At 43.4% G+C, this 8,153-nt stretch overlaps 1 non-coding gene across 1 annotated transcript; it reads right to left on the bottom strand.

Annotated features, from left to right (window-relative positions):
• Positions 1-5,291: 5,291 nt before the first annotated feature.
• On the bottom strand, positions 5,292-5,364 carry TRNAE-CUC (transfer RNA glutamic acid (anticodon CUC)). Its single transcript has one exon. It is a non-coding gene; the product is annotated as a tRNA-Glu (tRNA).
• Between the last annotated feature and the right edge of the window lie 2,789 nt (positions 5,365-8,153).

The raw sequence follows: 8,153 nt of genomic DNA, 5'->3' as shown, positions 1-8,153 counted from the left end.
AGTCTTCCCATCCACAAAGCGGAGGCAATAATTACCCCACAAGGTTGACTAAGGATTGGTGCTCAAAAAAATAGGAGCTCTCATGATATCCATAAGCCTAAAACTGAAGCCTGAAGGTTTAGGTCATGTTTTAAAAAGAATAATTTTAAAACTTCCTATCTAAGTGAACCAAGGCTGAGAGAAGAAAAACATTTAAAACCTAGCACTCATTATAATCAAGTATCTTTTAAAATATTCTGATTGCCAGACAACAATTATATGCGCTATTTTAATATCATAAAACGGTTGTACTTCGTTCTTTGTTTATTGCATTGTGAAATCCCATGTTAGAATTACAGGCATGTAAACCAGGGCCATTAAGAATGGCTGCAAAAGGCACTTACTGATGCATCATTTAGCCTGCAGCCTGTCTTTGGAAGAGAGAAACCCAAATGGCCCCTTCTTTCAAATATCACCCAGATATATAGTGTTCATTTGAGATCATCTAAATAGTGTTTGTGTGTGGGCATGCACACATGCGTGCGTGCATTTTAACTCAACTTTCTGTGACACCTGATAGATATTTTTCTTCCCTTATGAGACAGTTAAGAATACTGTCTGTGACGAGGATGGATATGGACGTAGCCGATAGGCATGGGATCGGGATCTGCCGCCGTAGGAATCTTCCCACCCACCTCTCCCACAGTCCCAAATAGCAGGCCTAAGCCCTTGTGAAACTACAGAGTGGTTGCCAGGGGCCCTTGAATCAGTATGAGCGCAACCAGTCACGGCGTGCAGAACCCACAAAGCAGATTATCACAAAGAATGCGTGTTTCAGTTACCTACCTACCCGCTCTACCATCACCACCTCAACATGTAGGAGCTTGAAACAAAATTGCTCTCCAATAACTCTGTGGGTTGACTGGTGGTTCCATTGCTCTGCATGGCATCAATGGGAACGCTGGATGGCTGCAGCCGTCGGGGACTTGATTGGGCTGGAACATCCCAGATGGTTCACTTCCATGATTGCCTGCTAATGGGTCTTAGCCAGGAGCTCAGCTGAGGCTATCAACTAAAACACCCACAGGTGGACTCCACATGTAGTCTGAGCTTCTTACAGTTTGGTGGTTGGGCTGCAAAAGATAGCACCCAAAAAAGGGAGCAGGACCAAGAACCAGATGGAAGCAGCAGGGCTTCTATGGCTGTGGCTGGGAAACCACACAGTGCCATTTCCACCGCATCCTACTGGCCAACAACTCACAGGGCTAGCCTGACTTAAGGGCAAGGCAATTAGACCTTATTTACTTCTTGATGTGGGAATACTGCTATCTTTCAAGTGTTTTTCAATGTGTAATTGATAAAATACAAACTAATTGAAGGCAGGGACGCCAGGGTGGTTCAGTGGTTGAGCATCTGCCTTCTGCTCAGGGCATGATCCTGGTATCCGGATTGAGTCCCACATCAGGCTCCCTGCATGGAGCCAGCTTCTCCCTCTGCCTGTGTCTCTGCCTTTCTCTCTGTCTCTGTGTCTCTCATGAATAAATAAATAAAATCTTAAAAATTAATTGAAGGAACACTGAATTATTGGCAAATTTCAGTCATTAGTTATCTTTTCAATGAACTCATAAAAATGTGTACTCTATCAAGATGATTAAGAATTCAAACTCTGCAGACAGGTTTGAATTTAAATCCCTATATCTATGGGTTGCATAGCCTTGAGAAAATCCTGAAGCCTCATCTTCTCTACTTCTAAATGGGTGGTCGAAAGGGACTTCACAGAGTAGTTCCAAGGATTGGACAAGAAAATGCACAGCAGATGTCTAGGATTCAGAAACAGCTCTTATAAAAAAAAAAAAAGAAAAGAAAAGAAAAAAAAACAGCTCTTATACTATAATGCCAGGAAGCTACAGTAACAGAGCTAACTCTGACCCCTTCCCTGATCCCCTCCCCCAGCCCCCAGCCCCCAAGCCCTTCCCTCACTTCCTCCTGTATGTTATTTGAACGGGTGATTGCGACAATGCCTGCTGTGGCTGGAAGTGTCTATAGCTAGAAACTCACTAGAGAGATATTTTAATACTGATTTATGCAAAATATGTATTAATGTCAAACATAATTTAAGGGTCAAGCTGTTGATGGAAGAAAAGGAAAAACTGGAAAAGTACCCTTATTATAATCAAAAATTCTTTTTAAATTCTCAAAAGCCCACCACCTGACAAGCCAAGAGCCACCCCCTACATATTAATCACACATGGTAGGTTGGTTCTGGTCCACTTGTCACGTTTCTTGGGACAAAACTGACCAAGAGGCAGCAGTGGGCTCTAGTGTGTAATGAGTTAAAAGCAGTCTCCAGGTGCACAGTGGGCAGATGCATTCCCAAGCCAATGGAAGCAGGACCAGGAGGGGCTGCAGGCCAACTCTGAGCAGATAACCAGAAACCTAAAGAACTTCTGAATCCAGCCTGTGCAGTTATTGTAACACAGGTACATTACATCAACGGAAGGCAGGAAAGAAAGCGAGTGGAAGCCACAAGTCCAATCACATTAGTACTGGAAGTTCACAAAAAGAATTTTGCTGGGTTCCTTGGGGCTGGTTTTCTTCCTGCCTGTTCTAAGCCTCTCTTTCCCACCTGGAGTAGAAAACTGCACAGTACGTACAGCATCTGACCCAAGCTTAGTCCGATCACGTCCAAGGGTAGCCCAGCAAGTTCATGGTAAACTGAGAGCTCCACAGAGATTTGAAAGAGGACATTTTGCTACATTTAAATATTTTATTGGAAGAAAGAAAGGGAGCTCTCTAGCTCTAAGCGATGGAAGTGACTATCTCATGAAAAAGTAAACTGGGGGACACCTGGGTGGCTCAGTGGTTGAACATCTGCCTTTGGCTCAGGGCGTGATCCTGGAGTCTAGAGATCAAGTCCCACATCGGGCTCCCTGCATAGAGCCTGCTTCTCCCTTTGTCTGTGTCTCTGCCTCTCTCTGTGTCTGTCATAAATAAATAAAATCTTTAAAAAAAAAAAAAAAACAAAGAAAGAAAAGAAAAGAAATCTTAAAAAAAAAAAAAAAAAAAAAAAGGTAAACTGGTCTAGCAAGCATAATGCATGAGGTTTCTCTCCCAGAATCAGAAGCCAACCAGAGTTATGTCCATGTGTTGAGCCACGGAATCAGCTTAGAAGACTTTTAGGAAACTCTGAAGGCAAAGATATTTCTCAAAGTTCAATGGGCAGGACCTCTCTCTATGTGGCACAGCCCTGGCATGTCATGGGTAAAATGAGATTCTAATAAAGCTCTTCGGGCATCCCCAGTGTAACAGTTTTATAAAAAGCTGATGGAGGGGGCCCCTGAGTGGCCCAGTGGTTGAGCACCTGCCTCCAGCCCAGGGCCTGATCCTGGAGCCCCAGGATCGAGTCCCACATTGGGTTCCTGGCATGGAGCCTGCTCCTCCATCTGCCTGTGTCTCTGCCTCTCTCTCTCTCTCTCTCTCTCTCTCTCTCTCTCTCAATCTGTGTCTCTCATGAATAAATAAATAAAATCTTTTTTTTAAAAGCTGATAAAAAGATCTTCCTACCTCTGCATTCCATGCTGTAGTAGATGCTGTTATATATTAGGACCCCTTAGACTCCCACTAAGATTTTCACAACATATTACAGTATCTGCTACACTGTTGAAGCCACTTTTATAGGCTTACCCTCCCTTAATTTATAAGCTAAAAGGGACTGCCACCATTCACCATTCCTGGTGCTGCCTTTCACATTCTTGTTAGTGCCACCAAACAAGAAACCACTTTGGAGGACTGCCAAGTCCCTCAGAGAATCTCTCCAGTACCCCAAAAGCCTCGGCAGCCATCTAGTCTTGACTTTGATGTGAATTGCTTATATAGTTTCGTTGAAACTCAAGACATTGTATTTGGATGATTGGGGGGCTCAGATGAATCTCAGTGCTTTTTGCCCTTTTCCAAAAATTCTCATTGGCCAGACTATTTTCATTGAATAGAAGGGCCTACCTTCTGTCATCGGTGATACAAGCCTGCCCGTAATCCTTTGATGATATTCAAATGATCGTCCCACATTCTCAGGCAGCCATTCATTACCTAAAACCATGATATCAGGGAAACCGAGGTTTATATCTCATAGAATTAAATTCCACCCACTACACCCTGCCAACTACTTGCATTTAAATGTACACTTAATTGGATGGGAGGTTAGCCAGGCAAAGGTGACAGATCTGCGGCCACCAGGCCATGTGGAATTGACTGTCACTCATTAAAGTTATCCTTAAGATAAAGATTTAAATCTATTTCATTTCCTTGCTTGGTATCACCAAAGTAAATAGGACTAAGGCACGGGAATTAAAGAAGATTTTCCAGCCAAGAACATTGACAGCTGAAATATAATCAGTTTCTAAGATTTATAATGCTATTGACTTTTCTTTTGCATCATAAATTTCACCGCTGACTCTCTGCCTGGGTTTTATTATAATATCATATCATATTAGGGAGATCAGCTTTGCTGGTGACGAATGAAAATCACTGATATGAAAAAATCCCCATTATCAGCTCATCACCTAATCATATTAGCATCTTCGTATCCTATTATCAACTTTTTTATATAAAATAACATTTCCTAATGACGGGGATTTTGCTAATGCTATATGAGTGGTACTAATATCATTTGAGAGTTCTCACCATCCACATCCTACTTGAAAGCAGAGTGTATTTGTTTTCTACACAGACTTTGAAAACCACAGATGGTGTCTGGAAATTCAGGCAAAAGTGATGCTTTGTGGAAAAGCTGTCCTCTTGATTAGCATTGAGGGCCCTTTACGATTTGATGACAACCTTTAACTGATAGCATGATGATTCACAACTCTGGAAGGTAGTTGCGGCCGATAGAAAAAAGTAGCAATCTGCTAACCTACCAAATGCAAAGTAGAATATATCTAATTTCTTTAGTTTTTGCTCATACTATTCTCAAAGTCAAACTGGGGTAAAGTTCAGCTGAGTTAACTATTACTCAATACCAACTGCTTGTCAAATGCCACTGGATGAGATTTCTACCTATTTTTTTTCCCTTCATAGCATTTTTTTTTTAAGATTTCATTTATTTATTCATGAGAGACAGAGAGAGAGAGAGAGAGAGAGAGAGAGAGGCAGAGACACAGGCAGAGAGAGAAGCAGGCTCCATGCAGGGAGCCCGACGTGGACTTGATCCTGGGACTCCAGGATCATGCCCTGGGCAGAAGACAGATGCTTAACCACTGAGCCACCCAGGGATCCCCCATAGTATTTTTTTTATTTTACTTTTTAAGTTGGCTCCATGCCCAACATGGGGCTTGAACTCATGACCCTGAGATCGAGAGTCACATGTTCTACTGACTGAGCCAGCCAGGCACCCCTCACCACCTCCACCTATTTCTTAGCAAACTCATAACTTTCTTAAATTGGTTGAAACTGGTAAAGAGAAAACATGGCATTTCTAAAATTCATTTTTTAGAATGTGATCGAGTCACTGGAGTCTGTGGCTATATCTGCAAGATGCTGAACCAGTCAATCATCTCAGCGATTCAGTATGACAACCAGTCAATGCAGTGAGAAAATCAATTTTATCAGCTCATTGAACTGAACTGATGCCTGTGGACACATGCAAATCAAAGGCCCCTCCATGGCTTCCTAGTGCCACCATGATAGCTGCTTCTCCGTCATCACAGTGAGGTAAGGGTCTCACCCAGTCCCAGTCTCCAGTATAGGGGGGCCCTGGCTCTCTCAGGTATTTTGAAATTCCCTGAACTACGAGACCCTTGCTGGGCAGCACCAAACTCCAACCCGGCCAATGCAGCCTAAGGCCTACTAGAGCCGTCTGGGCTCCCTCGTTGAATTCCCTGGCCACCCTGCTCGTCCACTCAAGATTTGCTTTTGATCCTGCTAGAAAAGGATCGCCCCAATGTCCCACAAACTGGCAGTAGCAGCAACTTCTCTCCAGCATTTCTTCCAGGGAGCTTATTTACTAGGTCTTCCTCATAGAGCCTCCTACCTCCAGGGCCAGCCGTGAGATTCCAGAACTCCAGAGTACATAAAGAGCTTGACTTCTCCATGCACCCTCCCTACGTGTCTCTAGAGGAAATAGAAGCCCTTCAAATAGATGGGCCACATCTTTTTAACCCATACAATGATTAGCAGATCATGGTTTTAGTAAATATTGAATCGCTGGACTAGTTAATTTAAAAGAGTGACTCTCAAACTTTAGTTGGCATTTTTTTTTAAATCACCAGAAATCTTTTTAAAATATGGATTCCTGGAGTCCCACACTGCACACCCCCCGTCCCATTTGTACTGAATACTCCTGGATTGTGTGCAGGTGTCTACATATTTACCAAGTACCCTGGGTGATATACTTCAATTGAAAGTACCAGTTGTCGTCCACTGATCTGATCCATCTCTTCAAAAAATAAAAAAAAAAGAGGGGATCCCTGGGTGGCTCAGCGGTTTAGCGCCTGCCTTCGGCCCAGGGCGTGATCCTGGAGTCCCGGGATTGAGTCCCACGTCGGGTTCCCAGTATGGAGCCTGCTTCTCCCTCTGCCTGTGTCTCTGCATCTCTCTCTCTCTCTCTCTCTCTCTCTCTCTCTCTCTATGTCTATCATGAATAAATAAATAAAATCTCATAAATAAATAAATAAATAAATAAATAAATAAATAAATAAATAAAATAAAAATTTTAAAAAACTAGGTAAATGTTTGCTATAAGAAAAATTTCATAAGTTGACCCATATCTGCTGCAAGTATCTATTTTCTAAATTTAAGACTAGGAAAATGACCAAGCACTTGAAATGTATTTCCCATCCTTTAGTTAGGTGGAAATCAGTTGGGGAGGCAGCCCTAGTCAAAGGTGTAGAGGTATTCTCACACGGAATCCCCAAACGTCTTAGTAAATGTCTCCCTTCACTTGGCTCTTTAATTCCCTCAGGCTCCGCGTATTTCCAGGCACCAGGCCCCAGAAGAAAACACATCAAGGCGGGGAGCAGTTCCCACCTTTAGGGAGAGGTGAACCAAGCCAAAGAGAAGCCTGATTATAATGACAAGTTGAAGGAGAAAGTGAGAGCTTCTTGGGAAGTAGATAGAAATCAGTATAGAGAAGGAGAGGTGGTTAGAAATGTCCCATCTCTGCAGGTCTCTCTGCTCCTCTGAGCAAGGGGACTTGCTCCCTGTTCTGTGCTCCCATTTCAGCATGTGTCTATATTACACAACTTTTTACAGCAGAGTGTCCTGAATGGTTCACTGTCGCTATGGGGCAGTAAACCCCTTCCGAGTGGCGTGAAGATTGGCAATATTGTGGGTAAGAGCTTGTTCTATGCTGCACCAGGGAGCAGGCTCCCAGGCTGGACCTGTCCCCTCCTTGCAACGTGTGTTCAAAAGTGAACAATAAATCTTTTCAAAGATGAAAAAAAAAAAAAAAAAGGCTTGTTCTAGAGGCAGACCCTGAATTCAAACCCAGATCTGCCACTTACGCGAGATTGGCAACTTACCACCTAAACCTCAGCTATCCTCATCTGCAAAATGGACACAACAGTCACTCCCCTGGAGGAGCAGCCACCTAATTGAGAAAATCCACATCAAATACTTAGCAAACGTGGGTTGTAGGTGTTCGATAAATGTTAGCACATAGAAATTATTGTTCATTTGGTGTCCCCAGTACAACTTGTGATAAATGAAATGGAAATGAGTATCACTGATACCCATTTGACCACAGCCACACTCCAGATGGGCCCCTGAGAAAGAAGACAAGGCCAGTCCAATGTTCATTGTTTAATTGATTGATTGATTGCCGCAAGCCTTATGTGAAGCCACCTAACGCTGCTACCCCTGACCCAAAAACCCAGGCTGAGAGATTTCCGTGGACTTTTCCCCAGGGGGCCACCCTCTTAAAGTTCCTCCACTCCTTGGAAAAAAAGATGTATAGATAAAGGATATCAAAGAAGGGAGCACCTTCCCTAAACCACACTCCTAGGGAGGGTGACCCCCAGGCTCATTCTGCTGGGGACAGTCCTGGCATAATCATAACCCCAGGTGTGCATGACACATTCTGTGGTTATCCATACCCTAGGCTTTGGAAGGCAGGAGTCCCTCCAAGTCACTTGTGCCTACTTGGAAGCAACTCAAGCTTGTCATAGGATACCAGCCATGTG

The sequence above is a fragment of the Vulpes vulpes genome, chromosome 8 (genome assembly GCF_048418805.1).
Source record: "Vulpes vulpes isolate BD-2025 chromosome 8, VulVul3, whole genome shotgun sequence".
NCBI classification, from domain to species: Eukaryota; Metazoa; Chordata; class Mammalia; order Carnivora; family Canidae; genus Vulpes; species Vulpes vulpes.
This window is presented reverse-complemented; position numbering and strand designations above follow the sequence as displayed.